The following is a 17,545-nucleotide window of genomic DNA, read 5'->3' as shown; positions in this document are numbered from 1 at the left end:
GTCACCTCTGTCACCTTCAGCCCCTAGCACAGATCCTGGTCCCAGTGGACACCTAGTCATGTTGTCACAGGTCGCTGTCACTCCTGAGCACCTTGCAAGGAGGGCCCTCCTGTGCCCACAGTCCAGCCCAGGGAGCATGTACTGGTGCAGGGGCTCACAGAGCGGGGCCAGGATGCCGGGGTGCATCCCAGGTCAGGGGTACCGAACCAGTGGGCTCCTCCTCCCCAGACAAGCCTCCTCCTCTCTGAGGGCTAGGAGTGGGGAGTTATAACACCTCATGGGGTCACCCCACGGTCCAGGTGGTGGTGGCAATAACAGCACTCCTGGCCCTGTGAGCAGATTGGACTTTCCTGTGTGAGGAAGCCGCTCAGTAAGGGATCGAAGCTTCCTGTGCCTTTTCTGGCAGAAGCCAGAATTATTTCGACAGAGGCTTAAAGCTAATTAAAATTGATCAGCCTTCCTGCCAGCCTGCTCCCAGAGGCGGTGGGGCAGGCAGGTACCGGAACAGCCCAGAACCTCCCATGACCCAGGCCTTCAGCTCACTCAGAGGGGCTGCGGGCTGGGCTCAGCCACGTGCCTGTCACCCCCTCTCAAACGCCCTGCACCAACCCAGACAAAGCAAGAGGACAGTACAGGTGCCCCCCAACAGCATCCCAGGGGGCTGCGGGCTCACCAGGGCACGTTCCTCCCCAGGAGAGGATCAGCCGGACCCCAGAGACCCCCACACAGGCAGCGGGCTGCGACAGCAGGCTGGGCCACGAGAAGAGGGACAGGCCTAACAGCACCCAGAAGCCTGTGCCAGACTGGGAGCTGGGGCTCAGCGTGACGGGACTGGGGCCCGGGCCAGGCAGGGCTGCAGCGGCAGAGGGTACCCGTGCCCGGGGACCCGTATGCCCCACCTTGGACTCAGACGAAGTTGCTCACCTGTCTGGAAGCGCTCCCCTCCCCCATTCTGATGTTCCATCCACCCTGCAAACTCAGGAGCTTGTGCTCCGAAGAATGTCCCTTGTCACCACTAGGGGCAGACCCTGAGAGGCAGGGCCCAGGCTTCTGACCACCGCCTCCCCACCCCCCCCCCCACCCCCCCGCCCCCGCCCTTCCCCCAGTGCTCCAGCGCCCAACACAGCAGGGGTTTGCTGGAAGGGGGCTTGTGTGAGTGAGAAAGGGTGAGGAGAGGCCCAGAGGCCCTCCCGCCTCCCTTTGACTCCTGTCCTGGCACCCTCGGGGCATGCTGACCCCCCCTGTGCTGAGCTGTTTCCCTGCTGCTGGCTCACTGCTCCTCTCCTGACCAGAGGGGTGGACCAACGGTCATGGGAGCGGCCGCCACCCTACTCGGACCCAGGCTGGCATCAGTGCCTGCTGGGACCCCTGGATCATGGCAGAAGGACATCCTGAGACCCGGAGTCTGGGACGTGAGAGATTGGAGGCTCTCCCTCTGGGCTGCCTAGAGCTGCTTCGCACGGACAAGGCGCGGCTGTGTGGGCATCGCTAGGACCAGAGCTCACCACGTTCCAGCCACGGGGGGTCGGGCTGAGTCGGTGTCTGGGCAACCTCAACACACCCCGAGCAGGGCGGCCTCCCAGTGCAGCCCGGACCGTGGGAATGGATGCCCACTGGCTGGGTAAGCCGTGTGTAAGGGTCTCCCCTTACCCAGACAGGTGGCTTGAGGTCAGTGCTGGTGACAGCGGGTGCTGGCTGACCCGGGGGCTGTCTGAGGGTGGCGCGTGTTGAGTCCACAAGCAATCAGAGGGGCCACAGCCTGGATGCCTCCAGGGACAGAAGAGAAGCCCCCACCCCACAGGACAGCCCACTCCTAGAGCCAAGCCGACATGGGATCCCTCCGAGGTCTCGGAGGCCAGCTGCAGCCCCCAAGCCTCAGGGCAGAGAGGACAGATCACGCTCAGCACTGATGCTGGTTCCCTCCCAGAGCTCACAAGCTGCGCCTCCCCCAGGGCCGTCTCCTCGCCACAGAGAGGATCTGCCCCTGCCCCTGGGCCAGCTTATCCCCAGGCCTAGACCCCGCTTCTCTCCTCCTGCCCATGCACAGAGACACTCGGAGTTGTTTCTGCCGACCCGCCGGACCACCCTGACCCCCCCACCGCCCACTTGCTGGGACACCCTCCACCGTGGATACTCCTGCCTGCCTGGTGCCTCTCCTCTCCTGTCCCTGCGTGGGCACCACGGCCCCGTCCAGGGCCATCAGTGGGCATCTGAGCAGGAGCACTGCTCTCGTTCTTGCCTGCCTCAGCTCCAGAAGGTGCATCCCTGCAGCGCAGCCAGCCCTCCCCGGTCCCTCCCCAGTCCCCTGTTACTCCTGCCCTCTAGGAGGACAATGCCACGCTTGGGTGAGTTTCATGCCTCCCCAGTTGCCCACGGCTCAGCCCGCACACCCTTGAGAACAGATCCAATCAGCTCTTAGAGGGACCCACCCCGAGCTCCCAAAACTCCCTCTGGAAACGACTTGCTCACTCCTCCTTCGAGAGGCTTGAACTAATCTCATCCACATCCTGGTGTCCACTTCTCTGTTAGACGCCCCCCCAGGCCCGGCCCCCTCCCCACATGGTGTCCAGATCAGCAGCTCTGCTCCAGGTTTTAGAGCAAAGGCGGGGGGGGGGGGGGGGGGGGGGGGGGGGGGGGGGGGGGGGGGGGGGGGGGGCGGGGGGAGACGTACATCCAGCCAAGCTCCATTGTCCTCTAAGCACAAGACCCTCACAGTTTCCATCTGAACCTGGAGAAAAGAACCACCCTGCCTCCTTCCTGGATTACAGGTGAGGACGAAGGCCAAGGGAGCCCCTCCATGATGAGACACATGGGCACAGGGGAGTGGAGGGGGAGGAGGGGGAGGAGAGGGGGGAGGAGGAGAAGGGGGGGAGAGGAGAAGGGGGAGGGAGAAGGAGGGGGAAGAGGAGGAGGGGGAGGGGGAGGAGGAGAGGGGAGGAGGGGAGGAGGAGGAAGCATGTGGGGGTGGGGGGACGGAGAGGGCTGGCACAGCCTCCAGCCGCTGTCCTGGCTGGTGGCCCCATGGGTCCCCTGCAGCCCTGTGGCCCTGCACAGGTGACTTCCCCATCAGAGAATCGAGGCCATCAGATCCACCGTCCTCCCTCAGGCCTGCAGGCACTCCCTGAGCATCCCGTCCCTCTCCTTACCCCTCCCTCCACCATAGGCCACCAGAGGGAAGGTGAGCATGTGATCTCTTCAGGGAGGGGTCTTTCCAGGCCCTGGACCCTGAGCCAGGTCCTCTGGGAAAGAGACAGGCACAGGCAAGCCTGAGCCCCCTGGGTGGGCCAGGTGCCTGCCCCGGGGGCAGGGGCCACAGGCCCTGTGGAGGCAGTCAAGCCCTGGAGGGTGACCCCGGGTGGTCGTGCTCCCCTGTGCGCAGCCCAGCAGCCCAACACAGCACAGGCTGGGAAGGGGGCGATCCCATGCCCCAGGGGAGGGGCGGGGCCACTGCGGGGTCCTACGGGGGCTGCTGTCCATCTGCGGGACCCCAGGGAGGAGGCAGCCGCCCCACATCCTCTCACAGCCACCCCACGTGGCTGTGACCGTGAACGCGGGACGGGGCGCTCATCTGGTGGGGTGGGTGCCCCAGTGCAGTCCTGCTCCCACCCGGCTCGGCTCACGTCGCCCTCTCCCCGACTCCTGAGCCAGTCCCGGTGGCTCCTCTTGCTTAGGCCGGCCCGGACTGACACGCTAGTACCACGATATTTACTCCGTAATTTTTCTTACTTTTACACAGGTTTTGAAAAATTTGTTTGACCCCAACGGGACCTCTTCTCCAAGGGGAGGGCTGTGACCGGTGCCATCCGAGAACCGTCCCAGTGTGTGAGGGTCTCGCGTGTGCACCAGTGTGGGAGGGCCCGGGGTTGGCGGACCCCCCACGGTTCCGGAAGGTTCCCCCCCCCCCCCCCCCCCCCCCCCCCCCCCGCAAAGCCCGGGCCTGAGAGGCCGCAGTAGCCCGCAGGTGCATGGGGGCTTGGCGCCCTCTGCCGGCGGACTGTGGCCACTGCACCTCCATCGTCCTCAGTGAGGGAGCCCCCACAGCCCAGGGCTAGGGAGGGGGGACCCTCAGCCACTTCCCAGCTGCCCCAGGACCCAGGGGTCTGGGTCCCATCAGCAGCAGCAGCAGCAGCACAGGGCCCCCGCCTCGCCACCTTTGCGCTCCAGTGGCAGTGAGCACATCCACGCTGTGTGCGGCCACCACCACCGTCCATGCCTGGACCTTTTCCATCCACACGGAGGCTCTGTCCCTATTAGACACCAACCCCATGTCTTCTCTGTCTCTGTGGACTGGACCCCTCTCCGGACCCCACGGAAGTGGACCCCTCCAGCGCGTGTCCTTCTGTGTCTGGCTCCTTCCACTTGGCGTCAAATTCTCCAGTGTCAGAGCGTCCTTTCCTGTCAAGGCTGACGATGCTCACACATTCGTGCACACACACACACACACTCTCTCCCCATCTCTCTCTCTCTCTCTCTCTCTCCACATTGCCTTCACCCCTTGTTTTTCTGTGCACACGGCTTCCTCCCCTGTCAAGGCTGACGGTGCTCTGCTGTCTGGATGTACATGTGATGTGTGTATGTAGGGGTATGATGTATATATGGTGCATGTACGTGTGATGTACATGTGATGCTGTGCTATACAGATGGACCACATTCTATTTGTTCACCATCACCCACTTTCTCTTTAAGTGAACGAAGCAATTTTACTTTCATTTGATTTCAATTTTGTAAAATCCACCCGAAAATGTTTTGAGGAGAATACTCCACAGTGTTATTCCCGGTCATTTCTGGATCTGGAGGGATTTGGAGTGATTTTTAATGTATGTTCCTTTCAGTTCGTTCTCTCATTTTCCTGCAGGGCCACAAATGGCATTTACAGGGCTGTTTTGTGTCGTGTGTTGTGAGTGTGTGTTGTGAGTGTGTGTGTGCCTGAGAGGGCATGTGGTGCTCTTGCCCCTGTGCTGTGTGAACCATCAGCCTGTGCAGTCACGTGGACCCTCGCTCCGGCCGTCTCCTGGGACTGACAAGGGGACAGCCCCACACACTGCTGGATGCCCTGCCCCTGCTGAGAACCCACCACCCCTCTTCAGGGGCACCTGGGGCCGGGGCGCAGCTGTCCAGCCACAAATGGTGTCCTTGTGGCTGTGGTCCTTGGCCAGCTGGTGACGGAGCTCTCCTGAGGCCACGGCCGGAGGAGGGGGAGGCAGGAGCGTGTGCGGAGTCTGGGTCATTCACTCGTGCATGTGCCTGTACCTTCCAGGTTTGCTCAAGCCCGAGTATGTGAGTGTGTGTGTGTGTGTGTGTGTGCATATGTGTGTGTCTGATATATTGTGTATATGCATGTGTGTACGTGCATATGTGTGCTTGTCTGTTGTGCACGTGTGTGAGTGTGTCTATGTGCACATGTGTGTGTACCTTCTGGGTTTGCTCGAGCCCGAGTGTGTGTGTACATATGTGTGTATCTCATGTATTGTGCACATGCATGTGTGTATGTGTGTGCATGTGTGTGCATGCGTGTGGTGTTTGTACATGTGTGCGTGCACATGTATGCTTGTGTCTTGTGCACGTGTGTGTGCACATTTATGCATATGCATGTGTGTGCATATGTGCGTGTGTGTGCATGTGTGTATTTATGTGTGTGGTGTGTGCATGTGCATGTGAACTTGTATGGTGTGCACGTGTGTGTGCACATATGCATATGTGCGTGCATATGTGTGCATGTGTATTTGTGTGTGGTGTGTGTCTGTGTGCACATGTGTGTCTTGTGCACACACCCCTAGATCTGATGACAAACTGTGCTGACGGTGCATCCATGAGGGGCACTTCAGGAGGTGAGACCGGGTCAGTGGGCCACTCCCTGTGCCCTGACCAGGGCTGGGTCCCCACCAGGTCCCAGGGGCAGGTGAGCCACGGTTCCTGCGAGAAAAGGAGGGCCTGCAGAGGGAGAGTGTGTGCTCCAGCCCTTCGGAGGTCTGGGCTGCGACCCCCTCTGACAGGGGAGACCCTGCCCCACACCCCCATCACTGAGGGACGGCGAGCACCCCCGGGTCTGCAGGTTTGGGGCGCAGGGGGAAGCTCGATGCACGGGGCCCACTGGCCACAAAGCCGGGGAAGGGGGGCTCTGGGGAAGGGTCGGGTACCTGGCTCCGTGCCAGGCACACAGGCCTCACTGTGAACTTCATTTCCCCGCTCTCCGGGAGTCGGGGTTCAGTACCAGGTGCTGAGGACACGTGGGGGGCAACAGGTGCATCGTGACCACCGGCCACCACTGCCACCACCGTAGCGGCCACCAGACGCACCCTCGAAGGTGCGCAGGGCAGCCCGGCGTGGGCAGGTGGCCTCTGAGCGCCAGCCCTCCGGGCGACCCTGGGGCTCCGGCCCAGAGGAAGGCATGACCCCGCCAGAGCGGGAGGACGGCAAGGTGCCCCTGCTGCGGGCCTGAGGGAAGCCCCTGACACAGTCCCCAACCGTGCTTCCAGACATCTGGCTGCAGGCCACTGCTTAGCTGAGCAACTACAGTTCAGTGAGCTTGGAATCCAGCTCCCCTCCGCACCCCTCCCCACCCCTCCGCCTCCGTACCCCTCCCCCTCTGCAGACATTCCAGATGCCTGGCCCGGATGACCAGGGCGCAGCCTGCACAAGCCGAGGGGGGGTGTCCAGGCCCAGCAGACCATTGCAAATGAGCTGAGACAGCCCAGAGACGGGGCAGAGACCCTCCCAGTGACGGCACAGAGACCTCTCTCAGAGACGGCACAGAGACACTTTCCAGAGACAACCCAGAGACAGCCTAGACATACCCCAGAGACTCCAGAGACCCCCCCGAGACACACCCCAGAGACACCCATAAGGACACCCCAGAGACATCTCACCAAAACACTCACAGAGACGCCTTCCAGAGATAATCCAGAGACACCTCAGAGACACCCCCAAAGACACCCCTGAGACAGCACGGAGAGAGCACAGAGACAGCACAGAGACACTTCCCAGAGATAACCCAGTGATACCCCCAGAGACAGCCCCAGAGACACCCCTGAGGCAGCCCAGAGAAAGCCTAGGGACACCCCCAGAAGTACTCAGATACCCCAGAAGAATGACTGGTGGTCTGTGGAGCAGCGGGAATTGGGGGGTCCCCACAGCTGGGAGAGCACACGCCGGACCAGAAGACAGGGTGCAGGGGGCCCAGAGGACCTGGAGATCAGCCCCCCCACACACACCAAGCCCTCTGAGCGTCTGGCAACCTCCCTGGGACGAGGGGGAGGGGAGGGAGAAATAACCGTGTCCCCAGGAGCGTTGGCAGGGGGGTGTCTGTCCAAGTCTGCTGAGAGAGGGGCCTGGCGCCCACAGCCCCAGGGACAAGCTGGTCCCGGTGGTCCCATGCCCGGATGCGAAGGGGCCAGCGGAGACCATCACGTCTGTGACTAGACTCACCCCGCCATCCGCACGCACAGCTCTGGTTGCGGGTTGACCTCCCACATGGCTCTGCGGGCTGACCACGCTGACCATCCGGAGCCCAGACATTGGTCTGTTCCCGTACGACTGCTCCATGTCTAGGTCAGCAAGCGTCCTCCCCTGGGAAGTGGACTCACTGTTCCTGTTCACAAAATAGCATTTCCTGGCTGGGAGGCGTAACCCTAAAGTGCCTCCAAGGTATCACCACCGACGCCTCCTGGAAGTCACACTTGATCTTGCGGTCGACCCGCCCCTGAGAAGCGGACTTCCAGACACCAACGTGCCCAACGTTTGTGGGACTTGCCGCGGCCCCGGGAAAGTCTCTGTGTCATCCCAGCGAGCCTCGCCATAAGCTGTACCTGGAACAGGGCAGAATACTTCCACTTGTGTCCAATATTAGAATTTGTCATAAGGGAATGACTGTATTCGAAGCTGGACACCTTGTGTCGGCCCCTGACTCCCAGGTCTGTAACGAAGCCTCTCTAAGCCTGGCTCCTCAGTGCAGAGAGCAGACAAGCCCCTCGTGGGGCTGCCGCGGGGCTCGAACGGCGGAAGGCTCCCGTTGGCGCCGACTCAGTGGGTCGCTGTGCGTTCAGCATTGGCCCCGGAGGGGTCAGGGCTGCATGGACCGGGCCCTGTGAGACCCAGGACACTGGGCTCCACTCTGGAAGCTGGCAGGGCAAAGCTGAGCACCGGGCAGGGAGGAGAGAGAGAAGCAGGGCGAAGGACAGTCTGAATGCCTATAAATACTGCACATTTCAGAAAAGATCGAGTCGGCTTCAAACCTCCAGCCCCCAAGGCACGTAGGAAGGAGATTCTGCCAACATCAGGAGCTGCTGAGTAGAGTCTTGCTGACATGGGCTACCAGGCCTCTCGGAGAGACACTTCCCATCGCCAGGGGGACTTTCGAGGGGCTTCTGCTGGGACCCACGGCGCGACAAGGCAGTGTGGACCCCTCCCGAGGTGCCAGGCTGAGGGTCACGTTTGGGGAACAGGCCCCCTTTTGAAAACAGGAGGCAGGAACATGCATCCCTCATTGAAGAACAAAAACCGGTTAACGTCGCAAATGTGGCCGAACAAGGCTCCCGTCGCTCATGTCTCCCTGGGCAAAAACAACGTGGCATCCGGCCACGGACAACAGTGACTTCGAGGGGCCGTGGGTTCCAGCCCAGAGATGGTGAAACCCCGCTGCGGTCCAACACCGAGGGGAGCGGAGCGGGTGGCCGAGGTCCCGGCAACCGAGCAGGAAACCACCCGCTCCCCCTAGGGCTTTGTGTCTGTCACCAGCACCAAACTCCCAGGGACGTGGGAGGCATCCCACCCACGTCTGCCTCGGCCCAGGGCACCCCAGCATTCTGCATCACACACGCGTGTGTGCACACATCCACATGCACTTGCACACACACACGTGCACGCACACACACACACACCATGGCCACCACCAGCGCACATCCCCAAGCTCCCACTGCCGCAGAGAGAGCTTTTGCAGACAGCCAGTAACGTACCCAGAAGCCAGCCCGAATCTGCGGGCCGGGGACCCCTTGGGAAAACAAATGGGAGGCGATCGGCACATGGCTTGAAGTGGCAGGACAGAGAAAGCGTGTACGCCTAAGAATTCTGCGTCAGGAGGCAGCAAGGATTGTGGAGGGGGTGTCCATGGGTCTGAGAAAGCCTCAGCGGGAACAAAACTTCAAAGAACATGAAGAATCAAGGAGACACGACACCACACAAAACCCACAATTTTCCCAACTCAAAACACACCCGATAAACTCAAAACACAGGCGTTATGTCCAGACTGCCGCAAAAAAGTGGAGATCACAGTAAAGCAAGTCAAATGAATCTTTTGGTTTCTCAGTGGGTAGAAAAGTTGTGCTTAGGGGCACCTGAGGAGCTCAGTCAGTTAAGCGTCTAACTTTGACTCAGGTCACAATCTTGTGGTTCGTGGGTTGGAGCCCCGCGTCGGGCTCTGTGATGACAGCTCGGAGCCTGGAGTCTGCTTCAGATCCTGTGTGTGTCTCTCTCTGACCCTCACTGCTTATTCTCTCTCTCTCTCTCTCTCTCTCTCTCTCTCAAAAATAAATAAAACATTTTTTTAATTGTTTTAAATAAAATACTTTATTGCAGGGTGCCCGGGTGGCTCAGTAAGTTGAGCGCCCGACTCTTGATTTTGGCTCAGGTCATGATCCCAGGGTCGTGGGCCCCTGGGCCCCATGCCAGGCTCCACCCTGAGCATGGAGACTGCTTAAGAGTCTCTCTCTATCTCTTTCTGCCCCTCTCCCCTGCCCTCACAGTCTCTCTCTCTAAAATTAAAAGAAAACAACTGTTAAAAGCACTTTATGGCTAAAATGTGCTAACCATCCTCTGAGCTTCCGGTGAGTCATCATCTTTTTGCTGGCGGGGGGTCTGCCCGAGGCTGGCAGCTGCCGACCTATCAGGGTGGTGGCAGCTGAAGGCCGGGGTGGCCATGGCCACTGCTCAGAATAAGACAACAGGGAAGTTCGCTGCACTGATGGTCTCTTCCTTTCACCAAAGTTTTCTCTTTGGCGTGTGGTGCCATTTGACAACGTTTTACCCACAGAACTTCTTTCAAAATTGCTCAGACCCTGCTGCAGCCCCCTCCACGAAGTCCACATGATATCCTGCGTCCTCTGTTGTCATTCCCACAATCGTCACGACCCTAGACTTGAATTATACTTTACATCACATGGACCCGACAGACACGTACAGGACATCCATCCAACAGCAGCACAACAGCATTCTTTTCGAGAGCACATGGAGCTTCCTGCAGAATGGATCACACGTCAGATAACAACACAAGTCTTAGCAAGTTTACGATTTGAACTGTACCACCTGTCTTTTCTGACCACGGCGGTACGAAACTAGAAATCAGTAACGGGAGGAAAACTGTCTCACTCACAAATAAGAAGAAATTACACAAAACACCCATGAGCAACCAATGGGCTAGAGAAGAAATCAAAAGGGCAAGAAAAAAACGTTTTAAAGCAAATAAAAATGAAAACACAACACACCAGAACTTATGGGATGCAACAAAAGCCATTCTAAAAGAGAAGTTTCGGGGCACCCTGGGGGGCTCAGTCGGTTAAGCGTCTGACTTCGGCTCAGGTCACGATCTCGTGGTTCGTGGGTTCCAGCCCCACGTCGGGCTCTGTGCTGAGAGCTCGGAGCCTGGAGCCTGCTTCGGATTCTGTGTCTCCCTCTCTCTCTGCCCCTCTCCTGCTCACGCTGTGTCTCTCTCTCAAAAATAAATAAAAACATTAAAAATTATATGACCATCTCAATAGATGCAGAAAAAGTAGGGGTGCCTGGGTGGCGCAGTCGGTTGGGCGTCCGACTTCGGCTCAGGTCATGATCTCGCGGTCTGTGAGTTCGAGCCCCACATCGGGCTCTGTGCTGACAGCTCAGAGCCTGGAGCCTGTTTCAGATTCTGTGTCTCCCTCTCTCTCTGACCTTCCCCCATTCATGCTCTGTCTCTCTCTGTCTCAAAAATAAATAAATGTTAAAAAAAAAAAACTTCTTTAAGTATTTGGCAAAGTACAGTACCCTTTCATTACAAAAACACTCAACAAAAGTGGGTATAGAATGAACATACTTCAACATAATAAAGGCCACATATGACAAGCCCACAGCTAACCTCATACTCACCAGTGAAAGGTTGAAGACTTTTCCTCTAAGATCAGGAACAGACAACCACTCTCACCACTTGTATCCAACACAGTACTGGAAGTTCTAGCCAAAGCAATTAGGCAAGAAAAAAAAATAAAAGACATCCAAATCAGAAAGCAAAAAGTGAAATTTCCTGTGTACAGATGATATTATCTTATATATAGAAAATTCCACCCAAAATAGGTCATAGGGGGCAGCCTGATGAAAGGCCCAGGGGATCTCTCTGGATCAAAAGTAACAAGTTGAAAATGTAATTTGAAAAAAATAAATAAACAAAACTTTAATGAAAAACTTTAAAGACCTAAAAATATGTGTTTATGGATTGAAAAATTCAATTATCGTGGGTGTTAATTGTTCCCAAATTGATTTCCAGAGTCAGCGCAACCCCAGTGAAAATCCTGAGGTTAACCCTGAGTCTCAGGGGAGAGGAGAGTCCTGACAGTCTTGAAGGACTTGCAAGCTTTTAGGCGTCCTGGGCCTTCCAGGAAAGCCTGTGGCGTAGGAGCACAGGGCACAGCAGATCGTGGCTGGGGGCCCGTCTGCAGCACCGGCTCCCCCATGCCCTCCTGCTCCCAGAAGGGGAACTGCTGTCCTGTGGGCTGCCTTCTTGCCATGTGGATGGTCTCCCTCGCCGTGCAGAAGCTTTCTGTTCAGTGCAGCGAATTTCTGCTTCGGTTGCTGGTGCTTTTGTGTCACAACCAAAACATTGCCAGGGTGCTCGCCAAGGAATTTTTCTCCTATGTTTTCTGCTAGGAATTTTACAGTCTCAGGTCCCATGTTTAAGTGTCTAACCCATGTTCAGTGATTTTTTTTTTTTACTTTAAAAAAAATTTGTTTTAATTTATTTATTTTTGAGAGACAGAGAGTGAGCAGGAGAGGGACAGAGAGAGAGGGAGACACAGAACCTGAAGCAGGCTCTGGGCTTCAAGCTGTTAGCACAGAGCACAACGCGGGGCTCAAACTCACAAACTATGAGATCATGACCTGAGCCAAAGTCGGACGCTAAACCAACTAAGCCGTCCAGGCGCCCCCACACAGGCTACTTCTAAGAAATCCTTTTTCTTTTTTTAATGTCTATTTATTTTTTAGAGAGAGACAGAGACAGAGTGCGAGTGGGGGAGGGGCAGAGAGAGAGGGAGACAGAGAATCCAAAGCAGGCTCAGGCTCCGAGCTGTCAGCACAGAGCCCAAAACAGGACTCGAACCCACAAGCCATGAGATCATGACCTGGGCCGAAGTCAGACACTCAACCGACTGAGCCGCCCAGGTGCCCATAAAGTGTTACAGTTTTCAGTATAAAACTTTTTCACCTCCTTGGGTAAATGTATTCCTGAGTGATTTATTGCTTTGGATGCTATTGTAAATGGGATTGTTCTGTTTATTTGTCAGACATTTTGTGGTTAGCATATAGAAACACAACTGACTTCTCTATGTTGACTGTGTATCCTGCACTTTTACTGAAGTCGCTGATTAGTCCCAATAGTTTTAGGGGGCAGTCTCATTCCAGCACCATCAGCTGAAAAGATCCCCCTTCCTTCCACGGAACTGGTTTCACACTTTTGTCAAAGGGTCGGTTGGCCGTGTCTGTGCAGGGCTACCCGTGCATGCTGTGTTCTGTCTACCGTCCATATGTCTGTCCCTTGGTCCATCCACACCATCCCAACTGCTACAGCTGCAGGCATCCTCGAGCAGATAGACAGCTTCCTCCCTCTGTATTCTTTCCCAAAACTGTTGTTGCTATTCGGGTCATTTTGCCTTCCAATAGAAAATTTTAGACGGACCTTGTCTATGACTTCCAAATATCCTTCTGGGATTCTGACAGGAATTGTGTGATAAATGTTATCAAGTCCAGGAAGTTCTCTTCTATTCTTAACTTTCCGAGAGTTTCCATCCCAATTTTTCTTCTTTACTCTGTTAATACAGTAGATTACACAGATTGGTTTTCACACCCTGAACAAGCCCAGGGTCCCTGGAACACACCCCACTCGCTCCTGGTGTGTAATTCTCTGCACACAGTGAGGAAGGAAACACAGGCAAGAGAAATGCAGCTTCAATGAAGCCTCACAGCTCACCGCCCACTGCCGGACACGTGACACATGCAGAGGGTCACCTTCCCAGACACCTGATGCGTGCGGAGGGTCACCTTCCTGGAGGAAGGCACGGCGCCCCCGGTGCCTTAATGTTTTTGTCTCATTAAAGACCAGAAATAACCTTATCTTCGAGGCACCAGCCCCTCAAGGTCCTGGAAGCCTTGCTTCTGATTCCTCAGAGACAGACTTTAAGTCTACCCCCCTCCCTTCACTAACTTAAAAGTATGTAATCTGCCTCCCCTCACAACCCCAGCGCAGCTCTCTCTGCCCGTGGGTCCTGCGTCCGTGCTGTAATAAAGTCACCTTTTTGCATCAAAAATGTCTCAAGAATTCTTGCTTAGCCATTGGCTCACGAACCCCACTTCATAATCTCATCATTTTGGCACCTGAATGCAGAGCATCGAGTATTTTCATTTGCACTCAGTGTCAGTGCAAACTCGGTGAGTAATTCCTCTCTCTCCCTTTACTTTCTTTCCAGGGTATTTTCAGGGAGTGTGGTCTTATTGGCACACTTTCCTGTCGATCCCTCCAGATGCAGTCCTTGAGCCTGTGGCTACTCCATGGGGAGGAGAAAGCCTGACTTTTGGCTGGAAGTTAGTGCCCTCGCCGGAATGGTAATAAGACCCAGGAACTCGATGCCCTCTCTTTATTCCTGTCCTTCTACAGAGTTGTCTGTCTTGGGCACGGGACAGCCACCGAAGTCACCAGGACAGCTGCCAATCTTAAGACTCCTGTGTGAGGTTTCATCCTCATTGGTCTCACATGATCCCCCACCCCGGCCCCCACATCTGGTCTAGACACTTCTGGCTGCAGGACCTCCACTGGGAGCCGGCCGAAACCAGTGCCGGATTGAAGTAAAATCCAACCAGAGATGGTTTCCTAGGAAGCCGGCTGTAGAGTCTCCATGTGCTGGAATGTCACTTAGATCATGATGGATTTCTGTCTTCGGTTTCTCATTGGTGTCCCTTACTGACTACTACAGTTACAAAATTGGATAAGTTCCTCTTGTAAAGCTTTTCTAGTGTTTTCCATGAGTTAAAAAAGGCAAGACAAGGCACAGTTTTTCGGTCCCTATGCCGGTGCCCATCTGGAGTCTAGAATGCTATTGGGAAGATGGGGGATGCTAGCATCTCTTCTCTGGGGCTTTAGTGGCTGGTCAGAGATCGTAGCAACTTCATTTGAGGGACGCCTTGGGTCATTTTTGTAACAGGACCAAGGTTCGCACAGAGAGTTGTGACACTGAAACATTTCTTTCCAGGAAGCAACGTTATTCATGCTGGCGTGGCTCCACCGGGTTCGTACCCGAAGAGCTGAGGCACGAGCGCAGTGAGGTGTAGCGTTTTGTGCATTTCCTACTTCTTTGCCACACGTGGGGAAGGTGTAGACATACGGTGTGAGTGGGTCTCATGTTACAGGGGCAGGCGGGATGTCAGGTACAGACAGAGTCGTGAGGAATGTCACGTAGGCACACAGCCAGGTTGCCTTCCCTTATCTTGAGGCCTTTTCTCACCACATTCCTTAGGGAGGAGACCCTACCACATCTGACACCAGGAACCTCTGACGTATCCCACGTGAGATGCCACCCGGGAGTCGGGGAGGATTCTGGGTAAAAATTCTTGGCCTTCTCTACTCTTCCAGGAACATGGGATCTTCTTCAGTCCCCAAGGACTCTCCTTCGGGATGCCTTTGAACCCACTGGAATTAATTCGGATTGCAAGATCTAAGAAAGAAGAAAACAATCTTCTTTTGTAACACTGCCTGGCCTCAGCACTCCTTAGGAAATGAGTAAAAATGGCCCATTAATGGGACGTTAAACTTTAATACAATCTGTCATTTAGACCTCTTCAGTTAGAAACAGGGCAAATGGACTGATGTGCCCTGTGTCCAGACCTTCGTGGCTCTAAATCGGGATCCGGACCCGAGGGCCTCTTGTACAGGGTGTCTAAGCACCAACCAGCTTAACAAACTCGCTCTGGACATATCGGATGATGGCTCTAGATAGACTCATTCCTCCTGACAGGCCCGGGCCACTGGAGGAATCTCCAGCCAGTCCAGACCGAGGACTCCCGGCTCTGTCACTCTCCCTCCTCCTTACAGCCCCCAAGACCCCTCTGCTCCCGGCCCCCCTGGACTAACCAGGAGCCAGACTCCGGGCCCCCAGGTTTGGATGGCGCCCTTAGGGAGGTGGCTGATGGAGAAACAGGCACAAGTAGGGTCCCCGTCCTGTTCGCGGCAGACCGGGCTCAGATCACACGGCAGTCAGGACGATGTTCCGAAAACCCTTCCTAATCTACTGAGGGCTTTCAACAAGTACTTACTGTGTTTGATCTGAACTGGCAAGATGTGCACATCACGTTGTTGCACACTGAGGAGAAGAACCGTCTCCGGGCAGCGGCCAGGAGTCTGCTGACGAACCAGCCACAGGAGGCCGGGGACATCATCCGACAGGGCGCTGCTGTCCCGAACACCGAGCCACACTGGAGTCACCAAGAGGGGAGACAGGGAAGGGAGAGACGAGGTCATAGGGTCGCTTGTTGAATAGAAGGAATGGGAAAAGGTTTCCCTAAACCTGCAAATTTCGATAAAATTCAGGGAAGTTACTCAAGGGGCTGGTAAGAATCCAACTGTATTTCAGGGCCATTTAATAGATGCCATCTGTAAACACACAGATCGGGACCCCGCCTCACCTGAGGGGAAACTACACTGAGCGGGCATTTTGTAAGTCCATTAGCACCTGGCATCCACTGAAAATGGACTGAGATGGCTGTAGGCCCCCTACCCCTACCCGGCGCCTCCTAGAGGTTCAACCGGAGTCTTTGATAATAGAGGTGCAGTCTTAGAGCTAGAACAGGACGGGACAGCTAAATTGCAGGCTAAGAATCAGGCTGAAATACTGGCTGATGCCACAGTGGAGTCTCCACAACAGCAGACTAGCCAGGGGCCAAAGAAAAAGCGAGAATCAGACAAAGAATCAGGTAAGTCCCCACGCTGCAGCAGAGGCCAGACCAGACCTTGGAGCAAAGGAGTTCCACACAAAAGATCTCCTCCAGGACCATGTCCCATCCGTAAAACAAGGGGGACATTGGAAGAGAGACGTCCTCACTCCAGAGGGGGCGGGGGGGCAGGAAGTCACCTCCCCACCCAAAAGCAGAAACCAGAAGATCTGGCATGATGGGGCCCTGAGGCTGGTCCTGCTCCCTTTGACATCAGGTTGACTGAGCCCTGACTACCCCGGACTCGGGAAGTAAGCTTATCCAGCACTCTGGCCCTACTGTCTTTCTGGCCATAAAAATGTTGGCATAGAGCGGGGACCAAAATGTGCCACCAGACAATGCTTTTATCTCATAAATATAACCGTCAATTCGTCACGCATGTTTTTCTGGTCCTTCCGTCTCATCCCACTCGATTACATGGATGAGACCTCGTGCCTAAGCCCGGAAGCGGCTTCGCTCTGGTTAAACAAGTCGCCTTGTGTTCTTTGACCTCGAGAGGATGCCCGCGCGACTTGTTGGTTGAGCGGCCAGCTCTTGGTTTCAGCTCAGGTCATGATCTTGCGGTTGGTGAGTTTGAGTCCTGCGTCGGACTCTGTGCTGAAAGTTCGGAGACTGCTTGGGATTCTCGCTCTGCCCTTCCCCTGCTCTCTCTCTCAAAATAAATATTAACTTTAAAAAGAAAACGTTACCCCTTCTAACATCGGGAAGGAAGTATATCCTCAGGTCTGGGATTGTGATGTCCCAGGACAGGCTCCTAAAGCCCAGCCAGTTAAAGCGACCTTAAATTAGGACCCAGTCACTACGCCTCATCAAAGACAACATCCCTTAAATCCCAAGGCAAAAGCTGGGTTACAAACACTTACTGACAAGTTTCTCCAACGTGGTCATTTTAAAGCCTTGTCTATCTCCTTATAACACTCCAGTTTTGCCTATAAAAAAGCCAAATGGAGAATACTGAATGGTGCAAGACTTAAGAGCCGTAAATAAGGTGGTGGTGCCTATCCGTCCCACAGTGCCAAATCCGTTTGCCATTGTCACCCAGGTCCCCGATGATGTCAACTGGCTTACAGTACTTGATGTAAGAGACACCTTCTTCAGGCGCCGGTGGGGAACTCAGTCGGTTAAGCGTCAGAGTTTGGCTCAGATCATGATCTCTCACGGTCCATGAGTTCGAGCCCCGTGTTGGGCTCTGTGCCGACAGCTCGGAGCCTGGAGCCTGCTTCGGATTCTGTGTCTCCCTCTCTCTCTGCCCCTCCCCCACTCGTGCTCTGCCTCTCTCAAAAATAAATGAACATTTGAAAAAAAAAAAAACCAACCATCACTCCCCAGCTAG

The sequence above is a fragment of the Panthera leo genome, chromosome A2, assembly GCF_018350215.1.
Source record: "Panthera leo isolate Ple1 chromosome A2, P.leo_Ple1_pat1.1, whole genome shotgun sequence".
In the NCBI taxonomy this organism is placed as follows: domain Eukaryota; kingdom Metazoa; phylum Chordata; class Mammalia; order Carnivora; family Felidae; genus Panthera; species Panthera leo.
This window is presented reverse-complemented; position numbering follows the sequence as displayed.